General features: G+C 43.7%; 1 non-coding gene across 1 annotated transcript; it reads right to left on the bottom strand.

Moving 5' to 3' along the window:
- Nucleotides 1-6219: 6219 nt before the first annotated feature.
- On the bottom strand, nucleotides 6220-6294 carry Trnat-ugu. The gene has a single exon. It is a non-coding gene; the product is annotated as a tRNA-Thr (tRNA).
- Between the last annotated feature and the right edge of the window lie 13415 nt (nucleotides 6295-19709).

Below are 19709 nucleotides of genomic sequence, written 5' to 3'. Positions count from 1 at the left end.
CCCAGACATATGAAGGTGAAAAAAAGGGGGGGAGGACAGGAAAAGCGAAAAGGGGGGAGCTGATGGAGGGAGAGAACACATAAAACAGGGGAGCAGGGTGGACACGAAGGAGTGAAGTAGTCAGAGGAGGGGAAAGCAAAAGGACTCGGGGAGCGGGGGGGGGGAATGGGGTCAGGAAAAGGACAGGTGAAGGGGACGGGAGGTGAGGATCAGAAATGATGGGAGGGATAAACTGAGGGAGAGAGGGCAGCATCTGGAAGGGGGAGTCGATAGAAGCCACCTTGGGAAAGGAGACGAAGGGTGTAGAGGTGGAAGTGTAATTAATTTCTCTTTTGGCTCATTCGTACTTGAATAGAGACTATACAATCAATTATAGTAATGAATATTAAATATTATACAAACTCTCAACGCTTGAGCATGGCATTTTTGCTAAAGGTCCGTTCACGTATTTTTAACAGTGTTTCTGCTCTCTGTGTTAAATCGGACTTCGTGAAAAGATAGCACCCGAAGAAAAGACTTTTTGCTTAGAAGTACAGAATCTTTTGCCATGCCAAGACACCCAACAATCTTACAATGACTAAAGACACGAAGTAGAACATTCATAGGATAGTAATAACAGTAAATTTTGAAATAAGAACGCCATTTAAATTACAACACTTACGTTATGCAACTACGAGTGCCGTTTGGTTGCAGCTCGTGAATATATCAATAAAATAGTATTAATGGCGGTATGGCACATACGCCCGATCCGCACAAGACCTAGAAAACAAAAGGTGCCTCTTCTTTTTCCGATCATCTGATGATCAAAAATCTTAAAATTTTTCCACCTGCTGCATACGATATTTATACAGCCGTGGACTATATCTATGGCACAAATTATTCCATTATTTCATTACTTATAATTACGTTGTCTGCTAATAAAATCTCAGCACACAAATGTGCCTTTAAACTGCCCCCTGAGTTGAGAGGCGAAAGGACACACCTGCAGGCAAGAAGCTCACTCCAAAGGACACTGCATACATAAATTTAAAAATAAATACACATATCATTTAAACGTACATATCATAACATAATATTTACACAAAACAGATTTTCAATGTCTGAATGTGACACGTGCGCCTAGAACAGTTTTATGTTGGTATTGCGCCTATCGCGCCTGCGCAGTAGTGTAAAGTTCAGTAGTAGCACGGCCGTTGCGAAGCGAGTTCGTCACACGACACATAGTTTATACTCAGTCAGTGTGTTCGTGTGTACAAGACGTCGCAGAGACAAGATTTATCGTCATGGATTTTACAAATGTGGATTAACATTTAAAACAGATACAACGTCCTGAAGTTACAACACTCATTAACATGAAATTACAAAAAAATATGGTTCAAATGGCTCTGAGCACTATGGGACTTAACTTATGAGGTCATCAGTCCCCTAGAACTTAGAACTACTTAAACCTAACCAACCTAAGGACATCACACACATCCATGCCCGAGGCAGGATTCGAACCTGCGACCGTAGCGGTCGCGCGGTTCCAGGCTGTAGCGCCTAGAACCGCTCGGCCATCCCGGCTGGCATGAAATTACAAATTCTTATTGTTGATAGTCTCTTTCGCACAGTATTGCACTTGAAATGTCTTTTTGTTTCAGATACAACCTCTTTCCTCAATGTGTCGTCGTTCACAGTTCCAGGAACGGAAAACATACGATAACATTATAAAGGTCAGTAGCGTTTATGGCAGTTAATTGTTACAGTTCGTAGTTTCTAAACAGATCACTCGTAGCACAGTTTATATTTTTTCACTGGTTACACTGTTTATTTAGACATCGCCTGATAGAATGGTGGATTTACATTCCATAGCATAAGTTCGTCAAGGCATGTAAGCAGGGCCTCGGACGGCACGATGTTCGCGTCGATCCTCGTTTAAACCAGGTGTGACTGTCTGTCATTTCCGAGAACATTTTCCTCTCTGAGGACCCGTCCAAAATTCCTCCACCCGTCGAGTGATCTTCCTCGTTTTGGAACAAAGCGACCGTAGGTGCAGTACGGAACCAGTTCTTGCAATTCAGACTTGCAGAGATGCGGATATACAGAGATTCAGTGTAGTAAATGTCAAACTGCGGTGCACTCAAAAGCGTCGAAGCACTTCTCTATGAGGTTTTTTTTCACGTACTCAGATTGTCAGGCGATATACAAATATTCGTACACTAGTAGTTGTATCGTAGAACAAATTTCCGTTGACAAGTCTTTACGCAAAAATTCGTGACACGACTTTACACTAACAGTTTGTAAACAAATTTCAAACATAAATAGTTCACCATGTTTATATACATTATGCAAAGTCTCATAACTTTTCCCATATGGGCACATTTAACAAGTACACATAACATATACAAGTGGGCATATATCATTTAGCTTTACCTAAATACAGATAAATACATAGAAACATGTTACATATAGGTTTTTACATAGCTACAAAGATATACAAACATATTACATATTGGCTTTACATAAACATAGAAACGTATTTCTCTTGTCTTTACACAAGTATGATTGGTTACATAGAAATATTTTTCGTACACCTTTACTTAAGTATACAATATTTACAGTATTTACAGTTGGGTTGGGTTGTTTGGGGAAGGAGACCAGACAGCGAGGTCATCGGTCTCATCGGATTAGTGAAGGATGGGGAAGGAAGTCGGCCGTGCCCTTTCAAAGGAACCATCCCGGCATTTGCCTGAAGCGATTTAGGGAAATCACGGAAAACCTAAATCACGATGGCCGGACGCGGGATTGAACCGTCGTCCTCCCGAATGCGAGTCCAGTGTATTTACAGTCATTACAAGTTTAAACCTATGTTTTGCTGAAGTAGAGGAGGATTAGACACGGCATCCCACACCAGCAATAAGACCAAGCGCACAACTATAAATAAGCAAATAAAAAAAGCAATGAACTAACGTCAAACACAAAAAATACTCGCTACACGAGTGTCCAGTGTAAGCATGAGCTTAGCTATTAGTAAGTGGTAAGTGTGTGTGTTGAATGGTGAGATGCGTATCCAATCAGTTTCAGGGTGAAAGCGTAACGATGTAGAATGATTAAATAATCACGTCAATCAGTCGTTAGTAGTCGAAGACTGACGGTGCAGATAGTCAATCTCGTAGTCTGAAAATTTATCTTCTTCACACCTGTATAAAAGTTAATATAAAATGTGGCTCTCAAAACTAATAATTCTCACATGTTCTGGTTCTCTATTCTTTACAACTCGAAACAAACAACAGTCTAAGCCACAGGATGAGGCGTCACATGTCATACTAAAATCCAAGTTAAAATCAGGGTGATCCAAAAGGTTTGCGTCAACCAAAGAAAGCTGAATACTATCAAAGTATTTCTGACACTGGTCAAACCATATCTGATTCTTTTTGAATGGGTTCCATAGATGCTTCCTGGCAGATTAAAACTGTGTGCCTGACCGAGACTCGAGCTCGGGACCTTTGCCTTTCGCGGGCAAGTGCTCTACCAACTGAGCTACCGAAGCACGACTCACGCCCGGTACTCGCAGCTTTACTTCTGCCAGTACCTCGTCTCCTACCTTCCAAACTTTACAGAAGCTCTCCTGCGAACCTTGCAGAACTAGCACTCCTGAAAGAAAGGATATTGCGGAGACATGGCTTAGCCACAGCCTGGGGGATGTTTCCAGAATGAGATTTTCACTCTGCAGCGGAGTGTGCGCTGATTTGAAACTTCCTGGCAGATTAAAACTGTGTGCCCGACCGAGACTCGAGCTCGGGACCTCGCCTTTCGCGGGCAAGTGCTCTACCAACTGAGCTACCGAAGCACGACTCACGCCCGGTACTCACAGCTTTACTTCTGCCAGTACCTCGTCTCCTACCTTCCAAACTTTACAGAAGCTCTCCTGCGAACCTTGCAGAACTCCCGAGCTCGAGTCTCGGTCGGGCACACAGTTTTAATCTGCCAGGAAGTTTCAAATCAGCGCACACTCCGCTGCAGAGTGAAAATCTCATTCAGGTTCCATAGATGTTTACTGTTTAATAGTTGGTGTGGTAAAAGATGTCGAAAGAAAGAACAAAGTCCAAGGAAAGATTTGAGTTGGACTAGGAAAATTCCTGATTGCATCTAACTTACATGGGTCAGGTCGTATACCTTCAGCACTAATAATATGCTTAAGGTATTTAATTTCACTGCAAGCAAATTTCGACTTTTTGAGTTTAGCTTTCATTCCAGCTTATGCGAATTTATGCAGAATGTTTTGCAAAGTATCAATGTGTTCCGACCAAGTCTTACTAGCTTTGAGCAGGTCATCAATGTAGTAAGAAACTGATTCATCCAATTCATCACCAAGTATAACATCCAATGCGGTGATAAACACACCTGAACTGACATTCAGACCGAAGGGAAGGACACAAAATTGATAGGTTCGCCCCCAGAATATAAATGCAGTATACTTTCTAGACTCTGGAGTGATTGCGACTTGCCAGAGCGAATTGGTCAGATCTATCGTAGAAAAATACTTAGGATCTAAAAATTTCTGGAGTTGCTCCTCTAAATTCTCAGGTTTCGTGCGAACATGTAAAATAAACTCATTAATTGCACAAGCAACCAAAACTAATATTCTCGTTGGGTTTCTTTACACCATGTAAAGGGCTGCTGTAAGGTGACGTGGAAGATTCGATAATTTTCCACTCTAAGATTTGTTTCAATTCGTGCCACACAGCAGGTCGTTGGGATAGTGGCACATTATAGGTTTTGTGCAAGAAAATCTGGTGAGAGTTAACTAGTGTTTTATACACATATGTGTTGAACACACCTGGTCGTTTGCTAAAGACTTGTATATACATGGATAAAACACCACAGATTTCATTACGTTCATCGTGTGTGGGAGCTGTGGTTTCTGATAACTTATTCAAATCCTCAAACTCGGCATCAGGTGCATGTGTCTGTGTGTCAAATTCATCAGTGTCCTGTATTAACTGAATCTTGTGCCCTGTACAATATTTATCGTCCTTCAGAGTCCTGGCATACAGGTCAACTGAAATTTCACTGACCTTATCCCTAAATATACATTTACATTGGGAGAAGTCAATAAAGCTGTCGTTCTCGCACAATATATCTAAATCTAATATACAATTAGTGACCAGGTTTTCGGCAACGAGGAGTGGCCATTGTACGATGCCATTACCTACATTGGCTGTCGCAAATACGTGTCTCTTAACCCTAGAAGACTTATTGCCTATGGGAGTTAAAATTTTACAGATCTGGTACGAGTTCAAATTCACACATTTCCTTGTAAAAATTATAAGACAAGACACTAACAGCCGCTCCTGTCTCCAAAATAATAGTAGTGGTAATACCACCCACAACTTCAGTAGTTGAGGCCAAAACAATTTCATTGGTCGGTGAACGGCATTTTGTGTTCTCTTGCAACAGTTTATCAGACAAGTTTTCGTCATGATAATACCTTATGAATAATAATGGTTGCTGTATACAACTGCCAGGTACATCATCATTGTACCGTTCCAAAGTGGGTGTGCCAAATAATAAATTTAAATTGAAGTCGCCGCCAAAATCTTCCACAGCCACGCACTGGAGCACAGTAGTGACTGTTTTTACTCTGACGTCGTCACTTTTGTGGTGGGTTGGTTCAAATGGCTCTGAGCACTATAGGACTTAACTTCTAAGGTCATCAGTCCCCTAGAACTTAGAACTACTTAAACCTAACTAACCCAAGGACATCACACACATCCATGCCCGAGGCAGGATTCGAACCTGCGACCGTAGCGGTCACGCGGTTCCAGACTGTAGCGCCTTTGTGGTGGGTGGAAGCACAGACGGAGGTGGAGTATCACTAGTTACTTCGATAATATTTATATTTGGGTACTGTTTATTCCAGTGTCTGAACTGTGGCGGTCGTTGGGTTTTCATGTTTTGACTCATCTGCAGGTTCATAGAAGCATTCTAGTTTTGAGTTTGCGGCGGTAATTGCCACTGGCCTCTATTATTGTTTTGCTGCGGTGGTGTCGCAGTATTTTGATACTGATCAGCGTAGTTGCCGTTACTCCAGGTCTGTTACTGGTTTGCTGGGGATTGATAGTCATTTTTCTTTCTCTTAACGTTTTTGTTACCATTCTTATAATTATTATTACCATGAAATGAATACCCGTAGCTGCGTACAGGCATTGATATAAAACGGGGACAGTTGAAAATATGTGCCCCGACTGGGACTCGAACCCAGGTTCCCCTGCTTACATGGCAGACGCTCTAGCCATCTGAGCCACCGAGGGCACAGACGACAGGGCGACTATAGGGACGTCTCCTCCACGCCTCCCGTGAGACCGACATTCGCAACTTATTGTCCCGCACTATATTCATTGTGCCCCTGCCCATCACATTACTCGCTGCTTTACCGCTGATTCCCGTAAGAGTTGGGGCACTGTTTGTGCATCCGCACAGAAGAAGATGGTCTAATGGCCGGTGATCCTTAACTAATATATATATACACTACTGGCCATTAAAATTGCTACACCAAGAAGAAATGCAGATGATTAACGGGTATTCATTGAACAAATATATTATACTAGAACTGACATGTGATTACATTTTCACGCTATTAGAGTACATGGATCCTGAGAAATCAGTACCCAGAACAACCACCTCTGGCCGTAATAACGGCCTTGATACGCCTGGGCATTGAGCCAAACAGAGCTTGGATGGCGCGTACAGGTACAGCTGCCCATGGAACTTCAACACGATACCACAGTTCATCAAGAGTAATGATTGGCGTATTGTGACGAGCCAGTTGCTCAGCCACCATTGACCAGACTTTTTCAACTGGTGAGAGATCTGGAGAATGTGCTGTCCAGGGCAGCTGTCGAATATTTTCTGTGTCCAGAAAGGCCCGTACAGGACCTGCAACATGCGTTCGTGCATTATCCCGCTGAAATGTAGGGTTTCGCAGCGATCGGATGAAGGGTAGAGCCAGTATGGCGGTGACGAATACACGCCTCCAATGTGCATTTACCGCGATGTCGCCAAATACGGATGCGACCATCATTATGCTGCAAACAGAACCTGGATTCATCCGAAAAAATGACGTTTTGCCATTCATGCACCCAGGTTCTTCGTTGAGTACACCATCGCAGGCGCTCCTGTCTGTGATGCAGCGTCAAGGGTAACCGCAGCCACGGTCTCCGAGCTGATACGAGCAAACGTCGTCGAACCGTCCGTGTTCGTGTTGTTATCTTGCAAACGTCCTCATCTGTTGGCTCAGGGATCGAGTCGTGGCTGCACGATCCGTTACAGCCATGCGGATAAGATGCCTGTCATCTCGACTGCTAGTCATATGAGGCCGTTGGGATCCAGCACGGCGTTCTGTATTACCCTCCTGACCCTACCGATTCCACATTCTGCTAACAGTCATTGGATCTCGACCAACGCGGGCAGCAATGTCGCGATACGATAAACCTCAATCGCGATAGGCTACAATCCGACCTCTATCAAAGTCCGAAACGTGATGGTACGCATTTCTCCTCTTTACACGAGACATCACAACAACGTTTCACCAGGCAACGCCGGTCATCTGCTGTTAGAGAAATCGGTAGGAAACTTTCTTCATGCCAGCACGTTGTAGGTGTCGCCACCGGCGCCACCCTTGTGTGAATGCTCTAAAAAGCTAATGATTTGCATATCACAGCATCTTCTTCCTGTCGGTTAAATTTCGCAATTTCGCGTCTGTATTACGTCATCTTCGTGGTGTAGCAATTTTAATGGCCAGTAGTGTCTATATATTATCTTTGTAGTAGTTGTTGTTGCTGTTGCTGCTGTTGCTGCTGTTGCGCTGTCTCTTATTTGGATTGCCGCCAGTAGAATAAGAAGTGTTATAATTGCTGTTCGTGCTGTGTTGAGCGTGTTGGTTCTGTTATGTATATACATTTGCCCTTTGAAGCGGTAGTTTCATTGGCTTGCGTCACCGACAGCAGCAGGCGCGTCAGAATTGGGTTGCCTACCCTGCGTATTTTCTTGGCGCTGGTGTAAACATTGTAGCAATTGTTTTGCCGTACGGAACACTGGTCCTCGTAATGCATATCAACAGAATCGAGCACTGTGAGAAAATACGCTGCGTCGTTGTCTGGTATGTGCAGAAGTTTTTCTTTGATATTAAACGGCAGTCTTGCCTTCAGTGCGCGGAGGATGTTGCACGTGCAACCGACTCGTCAAGGAAATGTCCCATATTTAAATATTTCTCAAAACACCGGCGCAAATTGCCGTGCTCACGATTGAATGGTTAAGAATCCACAATCTGCCTACGAAGTCGTTCCTGTATAGATTATGAAACAGATTGTGACCAAAATTTAGATAAAAAGGCTCACTCAGATTGTTCGTACGTGAGGCATCTGTCGGCTTTATCATACGCCCATTCAGCTGCGTCGCCTTGGATATAACCGTCAACATAAGATATCCTCGTACGGTCACTCCACGTACGAGGATATGCATTTCTGGAGGCTTTAAGAAAGGTGATAGAATGTACGGTTCTACTTTTACGTATAAATAGCTTAAACTGTCTGTGTTTTATTAGGCTGTCCTCTTCCTTGGCATTATACGTGGTAATGTTTAGTTTCAGAATGATTACTGTAAGGTTCAACTGGCAAATGGCAAGGAAATTGTTGTTGATGATTATCAAGACTGCAGTACTATGTGTCATTTCGAGATGCGTACTGTTGTTGTTGTGAGTATTTGGTGCGCGGTGTGTATGCGTCATAAATGTACATGTATTCATTGCCAAAATGTGTATTTTGGTTGCTGTTACCGTCATTGCACACTGGTTGAACGTAATAGTCAAAGGGTTTCGATTGCGCTGCGGCAGATAGTACTGCTTGACTGATTATGGTTTTGTTGTTGTTTATAAATTCCGCGACAATGTCGTGGACAACAGCAGGTAATTTTTCTTGCAAGCTCTTGTCAAAATGTTTGTCTTTTTGCTCTATCCAACTGTGACATTCTCTACTAAAATGTAAATGTCCTGTGGCTAGGGCCTCCCGTTGGGAAAGCCGTTCGCCGGGTGCAAGTCTTTGATGCATCAGAAGTGGTTGTCAGTGCGTAGTCTTACTTTATCAGAAAGCTGTTCGTCAATTGTGTCAACCTTGTTTTTGACAATGGCAATACGCGTTTTTATATCGTCATGCACTGCTGGATAAGATTTAATCTGAGTAACTACTGACTGGCATGTTTTGCTGAGATCGTTCACTTGTTCTAGGATATCTGTAACATCTTTATTTATGTTTTCTTGTTGTAATGAAAGCTCTGAAAATTTCGCTTTGAGGTCGGACACTTGTCCAGTCAGTCTATTATTTCTTCCGGTCTCGTATCCAGTTTGTGGTACCCAATAAACATGTAACAAATGGAAGACAATTCAGTACATATAACAACGAAGTTTAGTTTGACTTTTTGAGTGCAGCTAAAGCTGATTTAATTTTATCTTGTCATGAACTGTTTCCAAATCATCGCGTAAAGACGTCATCTGTTGGTCGATACGTACGTCAATGTCCTTTTTATCTTGTGTCATTTGATTCTGAATGGATTCCATCTGATTTTTATTGTCAGTCACCACGTGCTTTTGTTCGCTCATCTGTTTCATAATAGCATCGAACATACTGGCAATACTAGTGATGTGCAGCTGTTCCAGCCCCGCCATGTCGTTAGACATGACGTCAGGCAGCAAAATGGATTCAGAACTAGATTTAGGCATATTACTGGTGGACGGTCTATTTTCTAAATTTACGTCACCACCATAGTCAATAATGTGTCATTCGTTAGTATTAGAGTCAACCGTAACGTCACTTTCATTATTTAATGGCATGTCGGAGTCGGATGCGTCTGTGTCCGCAGTCTCTGGTTCTCCATCTTTGCTAATTGTTTTCTGGCCAGTAGCGTGCCACACGTAATATACGACACAATAAAAATTTAAACTCATATGTGTAATCAGAATAAATGTAAGAGTTAATCTCGCTGTGAGACAATGTCTGAAAAAGAAAATAATTGTCGTAAGTAATGGTGGAATTTTGAACACTAATGGCTGCACGCCACATTACGTCTCACAGAACTAAAGTCGGCGATATTGTGAACTGATAAAACTGTATTGTTGCATTGTATGAATGAAAAAATTTGGAAACCGCGATGTAGCTTAAAATCATTGCTACGGGAACGGAAAACTGTGATAAATCTACCAAGGAAGCTTCGATAATACAAAGCGCTTGGACAAGATTGTTGATGTAAAGATGTGGTGCCTTATCTAGTGTCCGCGATAGCTGCGCAATTTCAGGTGTCGACATATAATTTACCTTACTTCAATGTCTTCCGGTCTCGTATCCAGTTTGTGGTACCCAATAAACATGTAACAAATGGAAGACAATGCAGTACATATAACAACTCATCCTGTCACGAAGTCGCCAGTTTAATCAATTTTTTTTTTTGGTTTGGCTCATTCGTACATGGCTCGAGATAATACAATGAATTATAGTAACGAATATTAAATATTACACAAACTCTCGGCGCTTCAGCATGGCATTTTTTAAAGGTCCGTTCATATATTTTTAACCGTGTTAAATCGGAATTCGTTATCAAACAGCACCCGGTGGATCGAGCTGGACGACTTATTACTTAGAAGTACGGAACCTTTTGCCATGGCAAGTCACCCAACAATATTCTTCTTCTTTCTTGGCTCTACAGCTCATGATGAGCCTTGGCTCCCTCTACAATTTACCCAACAATCTTACAATGACTAAAGACACAAAATAAAACATACATAAGTTAGTAATAACAGTATATTCTGAAACAAAAACACAGTTTATATTACGACACGTTGTGTATTTACGAGTGCCGTTTGGCTGCAGCTCGTGAATATATTAATAAAATAATGTAGTATTAATGGCGGTGTGCCACATACGTCCGATCTGGACAAGACTTAGAAAACAGAAGGTGCCTCTTCTTTTCCCAATCACCTGGTGATTAAAAACCTTCAAATTTTTCCAGCGACTGCATACAATATTTATACAGCTGTGGACTATATCTATGGCTCAAATTATTTCTTTATTTCATTTCTTATAATTACGTTGTCTTCTAATAAAAGCTCAGCATGCAAATGTGCTTTTAAAGAGGGATAGGGGGGGGGGGGGACAACATTGAAGGTGCAGCAGCGTTCGGGGGTTGAGAGGAGAAACCATGGGAGGGGGGCATCAAGTCTGCGGGAGATGTAAAGGACTTGGTTATGTTCCAGGAAAAGGAGCAGATGGCGGAACGGAATCAGGTCATAGAGGATCTGTGTGGGGGATGGGAGGTGTATACGGAAGGCGAGTTGTAGTGCATGATGCTCAAGGATCTGGAGGGACTTAAAAAATTTGGAGGGGCAGTATCCAGGCGAGACTAGCATGACAGTGGATGTGACGGATCAAGGATTTGGAGGTGTGGAGGATGGTAGAGGGTTACAACCCCCACGTCCAGCAGACAGAGAGGACTTTAAGGAGACCGGGGGGAGGGGGGGGGGAGTTGTGAGCTTTGGATTGGATAGAGCAGATATGAGGGATCCAGGTGAGATGACGGTCAATGGTGAGTTCAAGGTAGGTGAAGGTGGGGGAGAGGCAGACAGCACAGACGCAGATGGTAAGGGAAAAATCAAGGAGCCGGAAGGAGCAAGTGGTACGACCTACGATGATTGCCTGGGACTTGGAAGGATTGATTTTCAGGAGACACCATGTGGCAAAAAGATCAGTGTGATTCTGGAGAAGGCACTGGGACCATTGAAGGGTAGGACCGAGGGCAAGGAGGTGTCATCGGCATACTGCAGGAGGAGGACTGAAGGGAAGGGGGGAGGGGTTGGGGCATATCTGCTGTGTACAGGAGATAGAGGAGAGGTGAGAGGACAGAGCCCTGGGGCACACCCACGGATGGATAGGTAGGTGCGGGAATTGGTGTTGTGGACGGTAACGTAGGAGGGGCGGCGGGAGAGGAAGGAGGCAATCAGAGGGACATAGTTGATAGGAGGGGCGTAGGTCTGGAGTTTAGACAGGAGACCGGGATGCCATACGTGGTTGTAGGCCTTTTCGAGATCTAGGGAGACAAAAATGATGAAGTGACGGGAGTTGAGCTGGAGGCAGAGGAGGTGGGTAAGGCGTAGGAGTTTGTCGTCGTCAGAGAAGGAAAGTCGGAAGCCACATTTGGTGTTGGGGAGGAGGTGGTGTTGGTGGAGGTGATAATGGATGCGCCAGGTATTATAGATTCCAAGGGCTTGCTAAACACCCAGGTGAGACATATAGGCCGACAGGAAGAGGCACCAGACGGAGGCTTGTTAGGTTTGGGGAACATCAGGATATGGGAAGTTTTCAACAGGGTGGGGTAGAGGTTGGTGGCAAGGATTGCAGGGCAGCAAGGACTGCAAGGATGGTTGGAGGGCAGTGTTTGAGATGGCATTAGGTAGCGCCGTCGGGGCCGGGGGTAGTGTTGCGTTTAGTACGGAGTGTTAGGCTGATGTCCTGTGAAATGATGGGAGTGTTAAGTTCTGACGGTGGTGTGTGGCCCAAGTACTGGAAGCTAGGAGCAAGGGGAGGAGCGGAGGTATTCGTACTGTCGATGACGTCGGGGAAGAGGGAACAATCAGATTTGGGATCATCTGGAATGGAAAAGATATCGGTTAGGTGGGAGGCAGCGGTTGGCCTTACTGAGGTTGTGAGGAAAGGGACAGTCATCAAGGAGGAGATGGTACTGTGGGGTAAGGCAGTGCCCTGTAAGGCGGCGGAAAGCAGACCAATACTTGGAAGAGTTTATTGGGAGCGTGGCCTTGAGTTGTGTGCATGTCTGTCGCCAGGCACGGCGTTTCTTCGCAGTAAGCAGGTTGCAGACGTGTCGTTGTAATTGCCAGTGACGGGTGAGTGTGTCCCGGTGAAGAGTGCGGAGGAAGGATCGGTAGAGGCGATGGAATTCACGAAGGAGAGGGACGGCCTGTGGGGGCAGGGCTGGGTGGAGAGGGTGTTTTCTCGAAACTACACTTTCGGAATATTAGATACATATATCTTCACAATGGTCTGAGCTTTGTTCACCGAATTTCTCCGAAGTGAGAAACGGGATACTCTCCTAGTACTATGAACGAAATTTTCTATGTTTTAGCGCTAATAATGATGTGATAAAATAAAGGTTTCTCTTTTTCCTCCGATATATTCTAAACTACATAACGAGAGGCATAATGTGTTCCTATAGATGTCGACAGCAGCCTGGGGCAGTTTGAATACAATATATTACACTAATGCAACAGAAAACGTACTAGAATGGGAACGAGTATTACAAGACCATCTATTAGACAAAACGTTGTAGTTCTTATACTATAACAGATAATCAAATAAGTTTCCTTACACAGTGAAATGCCCTGCTTAACCCGCAGGGCGGACAGATAGAATAAATTGTGAAAAGGGGCCAAAATAAGGGTCTGTCAATTACACTCGAACATACAATTTTATTATTTCATCAAACGTTACAATTGCCCAAAAAAAATTTTTTAAACACACAGCTTTAATCTTTGGGACTTAATTACGGGCTGAAAGCCACTTTAATGTAAAAACGGCTGAAGGCCAATAGCTTAAAACGCAATAATGATCAGAAATTTTAAAAAGGGAAATTTTACCTTAAACAGTTCTTAAACAGTTGGATTCAAATGGGGTGAAGGCCGAAGACTTAGAATTCAATTTTTTTTTAAACAATGCCAAACAGCTTACGTGAAACAGTACTTTAAACTAGACTGAAGGCCTTAAGAGTAAAACAACTCTAATTTAAAACACAAAACCGGCTAGAAGCCATACAAGTACCAACAACAATAACAAATTTTAAAAAAATAAGGCAGTACACACAAGGGCGTCCAGATGTTCGAGGGTCGGCCTGTAACTCAAACACTAACTCTCGGTTAGGTGAGACAGGCAGTCGGGCCAACCATTCACGATCCGACGACAACCCAACCGACTGATAGTCAGTCAGTGGACCCACCGACAAGATAACTTCCACTTCACCGGACCAGGGCACAACAGGAGTTCAACGGAACAACGTAGAAGATATTGGCGCCCACAACCAATCATACACGGAGCTGTCAAACTACACACCGTTGCTGGACAGCAACAACACGATGAGGAAACTATACTGCCTAAAATTTACGTCAATGGCCAGGGCAGGTAACTGGAACGTTAACGGCCACAAGGCAGAAGATTCCGCTGGAGCACTTCAATTCAAATAACCAAATACAGTGGAACTCCACCGGAGGGTGGCCAGAATTTTCCAACTTGAAAACCACATAATTGCTCAAGGGAATATCCTGACAGCCGACAACGAACTCCAAACGACACAATGTGAACAGTCTTGTCTTGCTGGTAGATTAAGTCAAAACACAACTTTCGTGTCCAGGGTCGGTGAGCCACGGACCTCGTAGCAATGGGAACAGCGCCACACACTCCGACACCGCGTAGAGATCGCCAGCGGGTCCCGGCCAAACTACGCCCCGCTGAGAATTCCTCGCTGCTCCACGCCAACCGACCGACTCCTCAGAGCCAGTACGCCGACAACTTTTAAAAGAGCTTGTCAATCAAAATCACACAAACTACACACAGTTTCACGAACACTTGCAAGAAGAACCAGGCAATGCTAAAGGTAGTAGTACACAGAGAAGTTGTACTTTTCATGAGAGAAAAATTTAATTTCGCGCCACAAAACAAGGTAGGACCATTTAAAAGTAAAAATTGAGCAGTTTTACCTACTCCCCTAAGAACATTCTTCCCCTTACCTGTAGATGCAGCAGCACCAAGTGTGCCGTCCACATTTACAAGTGTTTTGTATACGAGCAATCGCCGACGACGACGATAACAACGTCTACGAACCATTGTAAGAAGCAGTGCCTCAGTGGCTATTCACTCACACAAGAGTGAATGCGCTGGCAGGACAGTGTGCTCCTTATATAGCATCAGTCCTGGCGCACGCAGCGGATGTGGACTTCCGGGCGCCAATTCAGTAGCGCGCCTTATCACCTGCAGTTGCGCAATCGGCAACTTGATTTTAGCCCGCCGCGAGCCTAGTAATACTAGGGCTCGCGGCTCCTCTCTCTCACACTGAAGCAGTCCTCAAAAAAAGGCCCTTTTAAGGGCCACAATACTACACATTGATCTTGCCAAAAGCCGAGAAGCGATTCTTCTTGGTGTTGTAGCTCTCTGGGGCACTCTGGGATGCTCGCCAACCGACCGACTCCTCAGAGCCAGTACGCCGACAACTTTTAAAAGAGCTTGTCAATCAAAATCACACAAACTACACACAGTTTCACGAACACTTGCAAGAAGAACCAGGCAATGCTAAAGGTAGTAGTACACAGAGAAGTTGCAGCAGGAGGATCTGCAGCGGATAGGCACTTGGTGCAGGGAGTGGCAACTGACACTTCACATAGACAAGGGTAATGTATTGCGAATACATAGAACGAAGGATCCTTTATTGTATGATTATATGATAGCGGAACAAACACTGGTAGCAGTTACTTCTGTAAAATATCTGGGAGTATGCGTGCGGAACGATTTGAAGTGGAATGATCATATAAAATTAACTGTTGGTAAGGCGGGTGCCAGGTAGAGATTCATTGGGAGAGTCCTTAGAAAATGTAGTCCTTCAACAAAGAAGGTGGCTTACAAATCACTTGTTCGACCTATACTTGAGTATTGCTCATCAGTGTGGGATCCGTACCAGATCGGTCTGACGGAGGAGATAGAGAATATCCTAAGAAGAGCGGCGCGTTTCACCACAGGGTTATTTGGTAACCGTGATAGCGTTACGGAGATTTTTAGCAAAGTGGCAGACTCTGCAAGAGAGGCGCTCTGCATCGCGGTGTAGCTTGCTGTCCAGGTTTCGAGAGGGTGCGTTTCTGGATGAGGTATCGAATATATTGCTTCCCCCTACTTATGCACGATTCTCATGTGGTGTCACTGACGTTTTGCTGTCCAGTGCCGTCTGTTGGCCAGTTTTTGCTCTCATTTTGGGTTCAATACGCCCACATGTCATGTCAGGCATCTGTGTCAAATTTTACCACTACCGTGCATTAGTGTATTTTCAAAAATTTGCGGTCTTTCGGGTCACTCTGTACAACTACATCTACATCTCTCTTCTCAAGCCAATATAGAGTGAGAGGCGAAGCGTGTTCTGGTTCCAGTCGCCGAAGGCGAGTTTGAAGATTGATCGTAGGTAAACCTCCGTATTACTTGTAATTTCTCGGATTTTCTCCCTGTCGTCGATTCACGAGAAATATGTGGGAGGAAGCAATACGTTGCCTGACTCTTCCCGGAACGCACCCTCTCGGAATTTCATGTGCTCGACAAGCAACTCTCCTCCTATAGCGTCAGCCACTGTGGTGCGTTGAGTATCGACGTAAGACTCTCCCGTGATTAAACGTGCCGCTCTTCGTTTGACCATCTCTATCTTTTCAGTAAGTCCTTCTTCCTAAAGCTCCCAGACACGAACAGTACTCAATAATCAGTAGAACAAGTGTTTCGTAAGCTTATAACACTGTAAGGAGACAACAGCTGAAGTACAAACCAGTTCGGATAATACCATGAGGTAGAGCAATCTGTCCCCTTGGCAGAATGCTCGCTGGGAGAACTTTCAAAGTGATTACCGGTGAAAGGAATAGTTCCTCTAAAATAGTCAACAACAGGATTTCATGCGGCTAAGTCTCTACAACACTCTTCGTCAACCCTTACATTTCCGACATTCTGGACACACAACCAGGGAGTTCGCTTGCACGGACGACTGAGGTGTACCCGTATGCCACGAATCACTCGATCACATGGAGGATGCGTTGTGCTCTGAACAAAAGTTGCTGAACAACTACTTTCACAAATGGAGATGACAACCGACACAAAGACATACGTATCATGCTTTCACCGCTCAGCAAGAGAGGAGTTTTTTTCGTCAACTTTGGAGGAAATGTCTCAAATACTGTAACTATCCGAAATATCTAGGTACCACTGGATAGGACACTCTCTCACAAGGAGCACGTGACGTGGACTACAAGCAAAACGAAGACACTCTTACAAAGAGAACCTGACAAAAACCACAGCTAAAATTGAGGGCTCTCTTTCATTGGAGCACATGAAAAAGACCACAGGTAAATCGAGGGCTCTCTTTCAAAGAGCACATGACAAAGACCACAGGTACATTGAGGTGTCTCTTTCTAGGGGCGCATGACAAAGACCACAGGTGACGTGAGGGAAAGGACTAATATCACCCACAAACTGCGCAATACGTCTTGGAGCTTCACAGCAAATACGCCTCGCACTTCAGCAGCTGAGCTTGTTTCTTTGGTGGTAGAATATTGCGACTGTGTATGGATGCACAGGTCGCATAAGGACAATATTGACGTGGTGCTAATATCGCTTCTCGCACTGTGAGCGGCACAATGAAATCCACCCATATTGCACAACAGTTCTCTTTGAGCTATACACCACCACCGAAGATGCTTCGTAAAAAGACTCCTTTCAGAAAGTACCGCAAAGTTAACAATAAACCTGTTATAATGACGTAGTGTCCTCACTCAAAGAACTAGGATATCAAGAAACAAGCGCTAATATACTCCGCTACTGCCGGTCCCAATCCCGGGGCCTCATCTCGCAAGTGATGAGGAAGGAGGAGGGGGAGGAGTAGTAAAAAAACCTGGGCGCATCTGGCTCCGGATGGTGGCACCCTGTGAGGGCCCCTGTCCAGGGTTACAGTTGAAGCTCCAAAATCCAGACACGTCTGTGTGGTAGCCGCTGGTACTCAGCGTCTGTTGGCTCTGTGAGCTCGGCTGTGCTTCTGGAACTCAAAAACTGCAGTCGAAATTATGTGAAATCCTTTGTGATTTCACCACCAAAACCTCAACACAAACCAATAATCAAGACAGAACAATGGGAAAGAATCCACTACTCTGGGCCCCAGTCAGTAAGACTGGGTAATAGACCTGATCGTCGAATCCAGAGGATCAGGCATAACATGAGGAGAATAATCGGAGCTTCTCAAAAACTCTCAAGACAAAGAGAATACTCTACATGGTAACACTCATCACAAACACACTACTGAAGCCAGGTAAATTGAAACAATTAACAAACACCATCAATAAATTCAACATCAAAATCATGTCAATACAGGAAACGCGATTCGCAAATGAGAACTACTTAGATTTGGAAAATTACAGAATGTATAATAACCATTCCAGGAAGTGATCTCAAACTCCTCAGAACAGGATTTGTGGTACACAAATCGGTACTGGACTCTGTAATAGATTTCACCTCAAATTCAGAAAAAATTTCAACATTCACGATACGATCTGGAAACAAAGCCTAACCACTAATTCGTGCACATGCCCCCACAAATAATTGTAACAAGAAGAACACAGTGATTATAGAGGAATTCTGGGAAGATCTGGAAGAAACTACCAGCAAAATACCCAAGAATCACCTAAAAGTGTTACTAGGGGATTTCAGTGTCCAGTTAGGCAAGGAAAGAAAATTCCGAGACATGACCTGGAAACACACGGCTCACAAGAGAACAAACAAAAATGGAGAGAACTTGATAAATATCTGCAGGAATTTTGTGCTGGAAATCATGTTAACGCAATTATAGAAACCACACTGAAAACTAGTAACTTGTAAATCCCCCAACAACGCTCTAGGAGAATTTCAGGTAGACCAAGTAGCAACATCGATGAAAAACGCTAGAGAAACAATGAACGTAAGAACTAGGAAAGGAGTTTTTGAGTCTGATTATCACCTTCTCCAAATCAAAGCAAAATCAAGAAAACCAACAGACCTTTCAGAACAGATCTAGAGTACCTGCAACTAAACAAGAAGGAAATAATAGAAGAAATTACGAAGATCAACAGCAACAACTGGACAGAACTGTGGCAAAAAATGAGAGAACTGATAAAACTGGGGTAACCACCGAGGAAACGGAAACATCGATAGTGGAACATGACATGCGACAGAGCCATAGAAGACAGAATACAAACATGGAAAAAAATTTAACAGCCACAGAACAGAAGAAAAATGTCAAGAATTCAAAAGGATACAGAAAAACTCTTCAAAAATAATCTGCAGAGAAAAAACGTGGTTACGAAAACAGCAGTTTGAAGGAGATAGAAGAGGACTTCACCAGAAACAAGACAGAGAATTTTTACAAAATATTCCGAGAAAATATGACAGGATATGAACTTCCATCTTATGCTTCAAGAGACAAGATTGAACACTGGAAACAAATCCGAAGAAAAAGTGTGAAATATTAGCTTGATACTTTGACACATTACTCAACTGCGATTAACCAGAACAGAGATTAAAGTTTACGAAACCAGAACCTATCCAGGACTCCAAAGCCCCAGCACACGAAGAAGTAGTGAAAATAATGAAATCATTTAAAACTAACAGAGCAGCAGGAGAAGAACGACTTATTGCTGAAAAATGGAAATTAGACCATGAAAACATTACACCCAAAATACACAGGATAATCAAAAACATCTTGGAAACAGAAAATGTGCCATAAGAATGGAAGTCTACCCTAATACACCCCCTCCACAAGAAAGGAGACAAACAGACACTAATAACTATAGAGGAATTACGTTACTGCCCTACTGCCTGTCACATACAAAATTCTATCCAAAGCTCTGTTAA

The sequence above is a fragment of the Schistocerca americana genome, chromosome 9 (assembly GCF_021461395.2).
Source record: "Schistocerca americana isolate TAMUIC-IGC-003095 chromosome 9, iqSchAmer2.1, whole genome shotgun sequence".
Lineage (NCBI taxonomy): Eukaryota > Metazoa > Arthropoda > Insecta > Orthoptera > Acrididae > Schistocerca > Schistocerca americana.
This window is presented reverse-complemented; position numbering and strand designations above follow the sequence as displayed.